Source organism: Perognathus longimembris, chromosome 3 (assembly GCF_023159225.1).
Source record: "Perognathus longimembris pacificus isolate PPM17 chromosome 3, ASM2315922v1, whole genome shotgun sequence".
NCBI classification, from domain to species: domain Eukaryota; kingdom Metazoa; phylum Chordata; class Mammalia; order Rodentia; family Heteromyidae; genus Perognathus; species Perognathus longimembris.
Genome location: NC_063163.1, coordinates 22,332,767 through 22,343,404, shown reverse-complemented (window position 1 = coordinate 22,343,404; position 10,638 = coordinate 22,332,767). Strand labels below are relative to the sequence as shown.

At 37.4% G+C, this 10,638-nt stretch overlaps 1 protein-coding gene across 5 annotated transcripts in view; it reads left to right on the top strand.

Annotated features, from left to right (window-relative positions):
- The window catches only part of Lmo7 (LIM domain 7), a 178,446-nt gene that overhangs the window by 99,712 nt on the left and 68,096 nt on the right, over positions 1-10,638 (top strand). The window lies entirely within an intron of this gene.

Below are 10,638 nucleotides of genomic sequence, written 5' to 3'. Positions count from 1 at the left end.
TGAAGTGGTAGAACACTAGGCTTGAACAAAAAGAATCCCAGGGACAGTGCCAAGCCCCAGGACAGGCACAAAACAAAAACAGAAAATACCAGTTGCTCCACATTGTCCCAACATGTATTGTCATCAGTGTGTTAGACTTTAGATTTGCTACCTAGTGGCATTTTATTCATTAGGAGTTCTTTTGACATTTTCCACAGGACAAATGATACTCAGCATTTTCTTGCGTATGTATTAAACAATTCACATAAATATTTGGAAGAGCCTTTCAAAGTTTTGTCCATTTCTACTGTTTGTTTTAAAGATAACAGTTTATTTTTTAACTTTTTTTGTTGTATTTTATGCAGCAGTTAGACAACCAGATCATTTATCCTGCCTTGATTCTAAACCTGTGAAGGCATTCTTCTGGTACTAGTATTGGGGCATGAACTCAGGGCTTTTCTTTCTTACTTGCATTCTTTTTTCTCACTCAAGACTGACACTCTACCATTTGAATCACATCTCTACTTCTGGCTTTTTGCTGATCAATAAGAGAGAAGATTCTCATGGACTTTCCTGCCTTGTCTGGCTTTGAATCACAATCCTTAGATCTGTCTCCTAAATAGCTAAGATTCTAGGCATGAGCCATTGGAGCCAGGGTTAAAACATGCTTTATGCATTCTTTTCAGTAAAGGATCTGAGGCATTTAAAAGAGTGTCCATAATGAAACAAGATATAGGATATTACCAACCTTAACAAAGGGCCATGGAGAATAAAAGGAGAGTCCTTAGGGAATTACAGCAGAAGCCTAAAGTCTGATGTTAATTTCTGTGTATATAAGTAATGGTTGAGGTTCATTCTCATCTGCCCTCATATAGATATCCTCCAGTTGCTCCAGCGCTAATTTTGGAAAAGACTATTACATTACTTTGGCACTGTAGTTGAACACCAATTGTTGCTCTAAGTATGCATCTATTTCTGGGTCTGTTCTGTTCCACGGTCTACATACCTCCCTGCTGCCTGATCTACATGTGAATTGTCATTTTAACCATTGTCTTTTACCTTTCTTTTAACCCTAGGAAAGAATTCACTCTTTCACTGAAGTTGCATAAACAAAGTTGTTGATAGCTGCAGTAGCTTCTGAACATATTTCCAGAATCAGGAACTTTTGCAATCTGGGATGACTGGCTGTGAGGGGTATCGTCCCTTTGAGAGCAATGCCCTACTTTGCCCTGTAGAGGGTAGGTTTTCTTCTGGATCCAGATGTATCTAAAATCAGTCTAGAGAATACAACAACACTGCATGGGCTGGCCTTTGTGTTCTCAATAGTAACAAGTACTGCTTGTGAGCATGCGCAGAGTTAAGGCCAATGTCATTGGAACTCATTCCAGTTTGCTAAAGACTTGCTTCTTAAGTGGATGATGTGTCCTGTCAATTCTAGTAATAGGTATAAAAGAAACAAGCCCTAGCAACTCAGGAGATCTGAGATCTGTGGATCACAGCTCAAAGCCAATTGGAACAAAATCCATCAGACTGTTATCTCCAACTGATTACCGAAATCTGGAAGTGGAGCTGTGTCTTAAGATGTTGAACTCTAGCCAAGCACAGTAGCTCTGAGATAGCACCCAGGCCTTTGAGTTCAAGCCTCGGGACTAACACACATTCACACACACAAAAGATACTTAGAAAGGACATTATTTTGTTAAGAATTTAGTAGTAAGTCTTTATATCTAGGAGTGAAGTCTTTTTGGCATTTGTTCATGAATGGGTGAGTAAAGGGTCATGAATGATACTTCATGAAAGTCGTAATCTTTTTTTTTGTTTGTTTGTTTTTTTGTTTCCATTCACCTTCTGTGCTTATGACTAAGTTCAGGGCCTTATACATGCTAGACAAGTGCTCTGCCCATACCCCTAGCCCTAATAACCTTCTGACTTCTAAACATCCATCCCTTCTCCCTATAAGTACATTATTAGTCACGATTCCCTTGCTCCTTTCTAAGTAACACAGAAGGTAGTGTTGTATCTCTTTCTTATGATCCATTGAAACTCAGAAAAAATTTGAGATTATATTATTTGAAAACCAACTTAAAAATTACGTGATAGAATTTCTTTTGGGGAATGCCTTTGATAGCATTACTTTTCTGCTATCAGTGATTATTATTTGAAAAGAATTTTAAGGTGAGGACTTTAAAATTGGCTTTTATTGAGTATGAGTATATTGAGGATGGAACCATAGATCATTGAATATGCTTCCACTGAGCTACATATCCCCTTTCCTGGACATACATTTAAGAGCAGATAAATAGTATTAAAAGTTGTCAGCAGTCTGGGGTATATTATTCCACAAGTACAATCCAGGCTATACCTGGGAGCATCTAGGTATATCAGTGTAGTCATGTTACGGCAGTGTGTGTGTGTGTGTGTACACACTGTTTCATCGGAATTTACCAGAAACCCTCTGAGGGAGAAAGGCTCTCTAGGGAGACCAGTACAGCTTGGTGTTGACAGGTACACCCACGTTAAACACATTGTGGGAACTGCTCATTGCGAGAACTGCTAAGTTGAAGACTTTTTCCTCAGAGTTAAAAATCAGAATATCAAGCTGGGTGCTCGTGGGTCATGCCTATAATCTTAGCTACACCAGAGGCTGAGATCTGACGATCTTGGTTCAAAGCCAGCCAGAGCAGGAAAGTCTGTGAGACTCTTAACCTTTAGTAAACTACTCAGAAGAAGCCTGAGTGGCATTGTGGTCAGATGGTAGAGCTGCAGCCTTGAGTACATAGAAACTCAGGGACAGCAACCAGGCCCTGAGTTCAAGTCTCAGGACCAGCAAAAAAGAAAGAAAGAAAATACAAATATAAGCATGGAAGGTACTAAAGAGATATTTTCATCCATTGCAGATTCTTCACTGATAGGAAAAATATGTCTCAGAAGAAAGTGGCTGGTAGTTTTTGCTCCATCAGCAGTGAGCTAGGAAGAATGTCAGACCTCTGGCCCACATCTTTTTTTTTTTTTTTTTTTTTGCAGAAATTAGAACACTTTATTATAAGCATTTCAAGAATATAAACTGATTTTGTATGAGGATACTTTTAAACTTATCTGGTCCACATCTTGATTGTGGATATAGTTATCTTCTCTGTCTCTCAGCTCAGGTCAACAACAGAAACAAGATTCCAAAGAGACTATTTGATTTTATGTAAGGCTAACCTCATTTCTTACTATTTCAGTGAGTATCTGTAATAATGGTACTTTAGTTTTTTTTTACTTTATTATGTTGTTTGAAGTTAGGAATGTGAATAAAATGACTGGTTTTAAAATTTAGGGCACTTTACCTGTGTTAGTCAGACACAAATATGTCCATATTATTACATGATTTTGGATACAAAGGATATTTACTGATGACAATTTAATTTCTGTGCATCTACATCTCAGCCTGCTGAGTAGCTAGAATTACAGGCATGAACTACTGATGGCCAGCTACACATTTTGTTTTCTTTTTTTATATAGTAATTTTTTTTTAAATTTTTTATTGTCAAACTGATGTACAGAGAGGTTATAGTTTCATATGTTAGGCATTGGATACATTTCTTGTACTGTTTGTTATCTCCTCCCTCATTCTCCCCTCCCCCTTCCCCTTCCCCCCCCCCCGCCCCCCATGAGTTGTTCAGTTCATTTACACCAAACAGTTTTGCAAGTATTGCTTTTGTAGTCATTTGTTTTTTTTATCCTGTGTCTCTCGATTTTGGTATTCCCTTTCAGTTTCCTAGTTCTAATACCAGTTGTTTTCTTTTTTGTCAGGCCTGGGGCTTGAACTCAGGGCCTGGGCACTATTTCTGAGCTTTTTTCTTTTTTCCCCTCTCAATGCTAGTACTGTACCACTTTGAACCACAGCTCCACTTCTGATTTTCTGGTGGTTAAGATTTTCCTTCTCAGGCTGGCTTTGAACTAACATTCTCAGATCTCAGGTTTCTAGTAGCTAGGATTACAGTTATAAGCCACCAATGCCCAGGTATACATATTATTTTTTTTTGTGAACAACTTTGTTGTTATAATTGTGTAATGTTTTCTAACAAGGTATTATAATCATGCTTATTTACTCTTTTACCACATTCAGGTGTGCTATTCCAGTGTTATTTAGGGCAGATATTTATAATGGGGGCGGGGGGGCAGAAATCAGAGATTAGGTGATCCCAAACTAATTTTTCCGCTGGTTTCTTACCCATTCTTGGTCTTCAGGGACATAAAACAGGACTGTATGGTATTATAAGGAAATTATAAAATGAGTAGCATTCCTTTAAAGCTAACATTGGTTGCCTTCTCAGAAATCCTATGGAAGAAATTTCTTCAGCGCTACTTGGATTCAAGATAAGTGGATAGTTGTTTTTTTTCCCTAGGTGTTCTCTTCTATATCCCTGAGGGGTGCTGCTATGCGTTGTTATGTAATCAACTCAGTGCCCTTTTCTGCTTCTTATGTGTAGTGTCCACAAGTGCATTTTTGAGATGTTTTCTTAGTGTAGCTAAGCACCATGAATCATACTAAGGATTTTCTTTTCCCCAGTCAATACTTGAAAGTCCTTAGCAGTGTTTCCAGGCTTTTCACAAAATGTGCTCTTTACTATTTGTTTTCTAATTCTAGATAATAATGCAGGAGGAATTCTACTTCAGTTTACTTCTTTAGAAAAGTAACTCAAGCCACTGAGATTGTAGTTTCAATCCAGGTGTAATTTTAATTTTGCTGTGACCACGGCTTTCAGTCATGAGTTTGTAGCAGTCTCCTCCTGGAGAGATGTTCTGGATAAGACTCAAGTGGGCAGTGAAGGGTATCTGTGAAAGGATAGGTATAGTCTAGATGTATTTGGAAGCTAGGGTTGATGAGATTGGGTAATGGGGGTAGTGAAAATTTTGGGAGTGAAGAGTTGTTTTGCTTAGGTCTCAGCTTTGAACTTGTGGGCCTTTGACCAGTGCTGAGCAAGGATGAGCAGTTCTTGGGGATTGCATGATGCATGCATTTAAGAATTTAAATTTGAAATTATTGGGAGGGATAATAACAGTGGGACTATATATCACTGAAAAAAGTTCCCTGGGAAAAATTAGGAGAATTGAGTCTGGAGAAGATAAGGTGAGGGAAAGAGAGGCCAGTAGAAATTGAAATAATATTGATTAATGTGGGACAATTTAAAAAAGGAATTAACAAATAAATGAGGATTGGTGGAGTATACCTGTATCCAGCACTGAGGGGGTTGAGGAAGGATTGTGAATTGGAGGTTGGCCTTGGTTACATGACAAGATCCTGTCTCACAACGAAAGCAAGCACGAAACAGTGGATGAAATGAAAACAATTGAAATTGCAACAAGTGCAAACTAGTTTGAAAAGCTCCTGATTCAACATGTATTGTACTTGAAAGTTGGACTGACATGCAGAGATATATTAACCTGAATTAGAAAGTCAGAAATGATATTTGTTTGAACCAGGTTCATTCTTTTTATGTAGGAACTTGGTTTTATAAAATACTTGACAATACGCTGATAATTATGAAAGTCCATATGGAAGGCTAAGTATGAAATAGAAAGTATGTGTGCACATATATACACACATATGTGTAAAATGGAAGATTATCACAAAGTATTAAGTTAAAAGCAGATTTAAATGTTTGCCTTTTTCTATTTATAGCTGGCACCCTACTTTTTGAGCCATGCCTCCACTTCCAGCTTTTTGCTGGCTAATTAGAGATTAAATGTATCTTTGAGCCATGCCTCCACTTCCAGCTTTTTGCTGGTTAATTAGAGATTAAATCTATCTTGGATTTGTCTGTACAGACTGGCTTAAAACTTCCATTCTAGTCTTATTTTGCATACCATATGAGGGTTTTGGTTGCCACTGATGTTTGAACTCAGGGTCTCATACTTGCTAGGCAAATGCTCTGCCACTGAGCCATGTCTCCAGCCCTGTTGCCCATGTCACTTTTAAACTCATGATCCTCCTGCCTTACCTTCTTTGTCTTGTTGATCTACTAGGGTGTATAGGTCACCACAGCAGTCTAGATTTGAAGCTGTAAGAGTTAAAATGAAATATTTCTTTCAAACTAGGAGGATTATTTGTGGTTATATAGATATACTATATTAATGTTCAGATGTTTCAGTGTGTGCACAAGTGTTCTAAGCTATATGGAATGCAGGATTTAGTCTGTACAGATGAGGTAATAACTTGCATTAAGCTTAATTGGAGAGACAAAAGTTGGAATATAATATCACTGAAGGAGCAAAGGAAGATTTGATAAGTCATTTCTTACTACTTTAACTCTGTATAAAGTGAATTATATGGTTTTCTAAGGTAGCAGGAATGCAGATCTATAATTTTTTTCAGCCCTAATATTGAGTACATTTATTGAATCTCTATTGTGATTCAAGTACTGAATTAAGTCATACTTGCTCTTTGAGCCGAAAAAGTATGTATTTTCATAATCTTTTCAGGTATGTAGGCTTTGCTTGGCTGTTTGCTGTTTCATATAGTAACTGTCACTTTCCAGATTACAGTCATTCTATGACCCTTTCAGCTAATTATAGGCCCCAAGGAACCTCTATTTGCTTAGAGGAATTGGGTTCTTACATTCTCTCCATGAGTGGTCCTTGGTGATGGGCAATGTTGTCCCTCAGGGGATAGTTGGCACTGTGTGGACACATTTCTGACTTTCAGGACCTGGTGAGCTGCTGGGATCCAGAGGCCAGAGAACAGCAATTCTGCTCTACTCCCTGCAATGTCCAGGACAGTCCCCGAAGGACAAAGAATTATGAGGTTCATAACGTTAATATTGCTGAGGCCAAGAAACCGTGTTCTAAAATTATGTTATATCCATTAAGCTTTGGCAGAAATAAAATTGTAGAAAAGTTAAGGATTTTATTTTTAATGAACGTTAAAGGTTTGTGTGGACTAGGCAAAATTTAGGTCACAAGTGACTTAGGACATAAACCTCGGGCTCTCCTGGGGTAGATAGTAAAATTTGAAGTAAGCTTCACTTATAGACAAGGGAGAATAATTGATTAAGTTACACAGAGACTTCTGAACATGTTGCAGGAATAGTTTAATATGTATTATATTGACCATACAGGGTTTGTGTTACAGACACATATAACATACATCATATATTTAAATTACAGCTAAGGAATTGGCATAATGATATAATAACTTACAAGTAATAACTTACATCATCTACTTTAAAGCCTTTTTTTTTTTTTTTTGCCAGTCCTGGGGCTTGAACTCTGGGCCTGGGTACTGTCCCTGTGCTTAAGGCTAGTGCTCTACCACTTGAGCCACAGTGTCACTTTCAGCCTTTTCTGAGTAGTTTTGGGGACTTTTCTGCCTGGGCTAGCTTCAAATAGCAATCCTCAGATCCCAGACCGAGTAGCTAGGATTACAGATGTGAGCCAAGAAGAGTATATTTATATGCTAGGCTCCTGTTTGACATTTCACAAGTGTAAAGATGATAATAACCTTATTTCTTAAGAAAGATAGCCTCATTTTGCCTTGTATATGCTTACTTTGTCATCTTCTTTTCTTTGTGGTGCTTGGGATTCAGTTCAAGCCCTTGTTCATGCTGGCCAAGTACTTTACCACTTTGTTGTAGCCTCGGTACCTATAGCCATTTATTTATAGCTGATAATTTCTCTTCCTACAGGAACTATACTTTGAAGGGTGATACTTTCCTCTCATTGGCAAAATATGAAGAGTCAATATGTTACAGCTGCTCTTTCAGAATTATGGTGATGGTGGTGATGGTAATTCATGTACTTGGAAGTTTTTTAAAAATGCTTTGGCAGGGCTGGGGATATAGCCTAGTGGCAAGAGTGCCTGCCTCGGATACACGAGGCCCTAGGTTCGATTCCCCAGCACCACATATACAGAAAACGGCCAGAAGCGGCGCTGTGGCTCAAGTGGCAGAGTGCTAGCCTTGAGCGGGAAGAAGCCAGGGACAGTGCTCAGGCCCTGAGTCCAAGGCCCAGGACTGGCAAAAAAAAAAAAATGCTTTGGCAGTTTTCCATTGGGAGACCTAGAATGAGTTGCATAGGCAAGATAATGGGATATGTGTCTAACTTTTGCCATTTCCTGTTACCAAATAGGGAAATTCTGCATGTCATTGGAAGACAGATTTAGGAAGGAAATTACTATGGGTAGGCTTTGAGCTACGCTTTGAGAAAATAGTGATAGCTATTTTAGGATATTAAAATCATTGTTGATAATTAAGACTAAATTACTTTGAAAATTTATTACAGTAGAAAGTACTGGTGATTATATTAATCAAAACAAGTTCTTGAAGTCTATGAAACATATCATGTCTTTACAGTTTTGTGACCTTGGGAAAATTTCTTAAGCTTTTAGAATTTGTTTTCTAATGTCTAAATCATGCCCTGTATTCAAAAAGGAGATAAAAATGTAGAACAATCAAGAGAATGCTTGATATAAAGTACTTAGTGAAGACAGTTGTTATGGTTATATGAATTATGTACTCAAGTAGAACTTAAAAACACAATTGGAATACACTTCACTGTAGTAATATCCTTAAGATTTCTTGTAGCTTATTTATTTTCTTCTTAGACCTAATTGGCCTTTAAGATTTTAATCACTCTTCTTTCAAAATATTCAAAAAGCAAAACCTTTAAAATGAGAGTAAAGTTAGCTTCCTTGATATAGAACTTGTTAGAATTTTACTTTGATAATATATATATACACATATATATATATTCAAGAGGACAAATAGTATTAGTATTTTTAACTTATTTTGCCCTGCAATCCTTTTTTTTAACTGTATTTTTTTTCTTTTCTTTTTGGTACTGGGGATCGAACCCAGGATGTTGCACTTGCTAGGCAAATGCTTTGCCACTGAGCTACATCCCAGCCCACTTGCTCTGTAATCCTATTAGAATTTTGTTTTGTGGTGCACTGTTTGAGAAAATATGAATAGAAGTAGGTAGTTCTGATGTCATGATCTTAATAGCTAGAACATATTCGTCTTTAAGTTGCATTTTGTATTGACTTTGAGCATGAATTAAGAGAAACACAAAAGATGACCGTTTCAGTATTCTTTTTAATTGTATCTTTGGCAACATCAGTGTTTTTGCTACCATTAAAAAAACCCTTTTATTATAGAGGGATTACAGTTACATAAGTCAGGCAGTGAGTACATTTCCTTTTAAACAGTGTCCCTCATTCTTTCTCAGTTTTCTCGCGTCCAATCACCCTCTCACCTAAGTGTTCATTTCCAACGTAGTGTGTCTAGTGAGTTTCACTGCTGAACTAGTTCACCCATTGTCCCACCATTTCTGTGCTTCCCTTCCCCCTCCTCAAATCAGATAAACTTACATATAAGACAACGGAGACAGAAATCAAAAACAGCCACAGAATGGAATAAACCAAAGAAAAAAGGAAAAAGAAAAGAACCACAAACTACAATAAAAAACAAAAAACCTCTTGCTTCCATTTTTTGCTATCATTAAAAAAAATAAACCAATCTTATTTATTTATTTATTCATTCATTTTCTCACGCATCCTAAGTAAACATTCTATTGCTAAGGCACATTCCCAGCCCTTGCTACCATTTCTATTGGTGTTAATATTTGTTACTTTTTTCCTGTTGAGGAGAAGCTGTTAGTAATTTAGTATATGTGTGGAGATGTCAGGGTAGATGAGAAATGGTTCTGTTACTCCTCACTCATCAACTCTCCCTTTCTGGGGCATTATTGACCTAGTTTTCCCTCCTTCTCGCCTTCACTGCTGTAGATCACTCCTTTCACCTTGGGTGGTCCTCCTTAGTTAGCTTTTAGCCTTTCTTTTCTGCTTCTTAACCTTGACGTGTTGATTTTCTAGGGCTCAATCCTTGGACCTCTTCTCTGCATGGATTGTACTTATTTTCCAGGTGATCTCAGTCTCATGACTTACGTTTTCATTTATATGCTGGCAGTGCCCCCAATTCTTTCCCCAGTCTAAATCTCTACCTTGAACACCTTACTTGAAATTCTCATCGCAACCTATTCAAACATTTCAGCTGTGTTAGGTGTCTTGCCCTTTATATCCCATACCCACTATCTCCATTGCTGCAGTCATGTAGCAGTGTTACCAATAGGAAAAAAAAGTTGTGGGTAAGTTTCTGTGTTTGACTTTCCTTCTCCTATTTTATATAATTTTTCTCCACTCTACTTAATAAATAGATTGATTCTGTGTTCAGTAGTTCATTTTAAAATACTTTATTTCTGGTTTATTGAAGTATACATGAGTCTCAATTGTGAATTTAGCTTTATGAAATAAGCAAGCCTCTTATGGAAAGTAGAAGATATTTTGCAAGAGTCTCTGGTTGAATGTGGGCTCAACCTTCAGCTCAGCTTTGGGATCAGCACTCTTCATTTATGTTATTTCAGTGGGACTCTGCCAGGCTCTTTCAATGCATGAATTTTTCCGTTCTCTCTTTAAGCGAATGTGCTATTTTTATAGTGTGTGGGAAGGGAGTGAAATTTAATAACAAGTTTATTTTTAACAAGAGCTTACTTATTCATGTCATGATTATAATACGCATTATGTTGCTAGGGCATAAGCTGTTGAATTTCCAGGAGTTTTTGTTTTTTTTCCTCACACAGCTAAGTTTGAAAGTTAGCTTTCAGTATCCAGGCTCACTA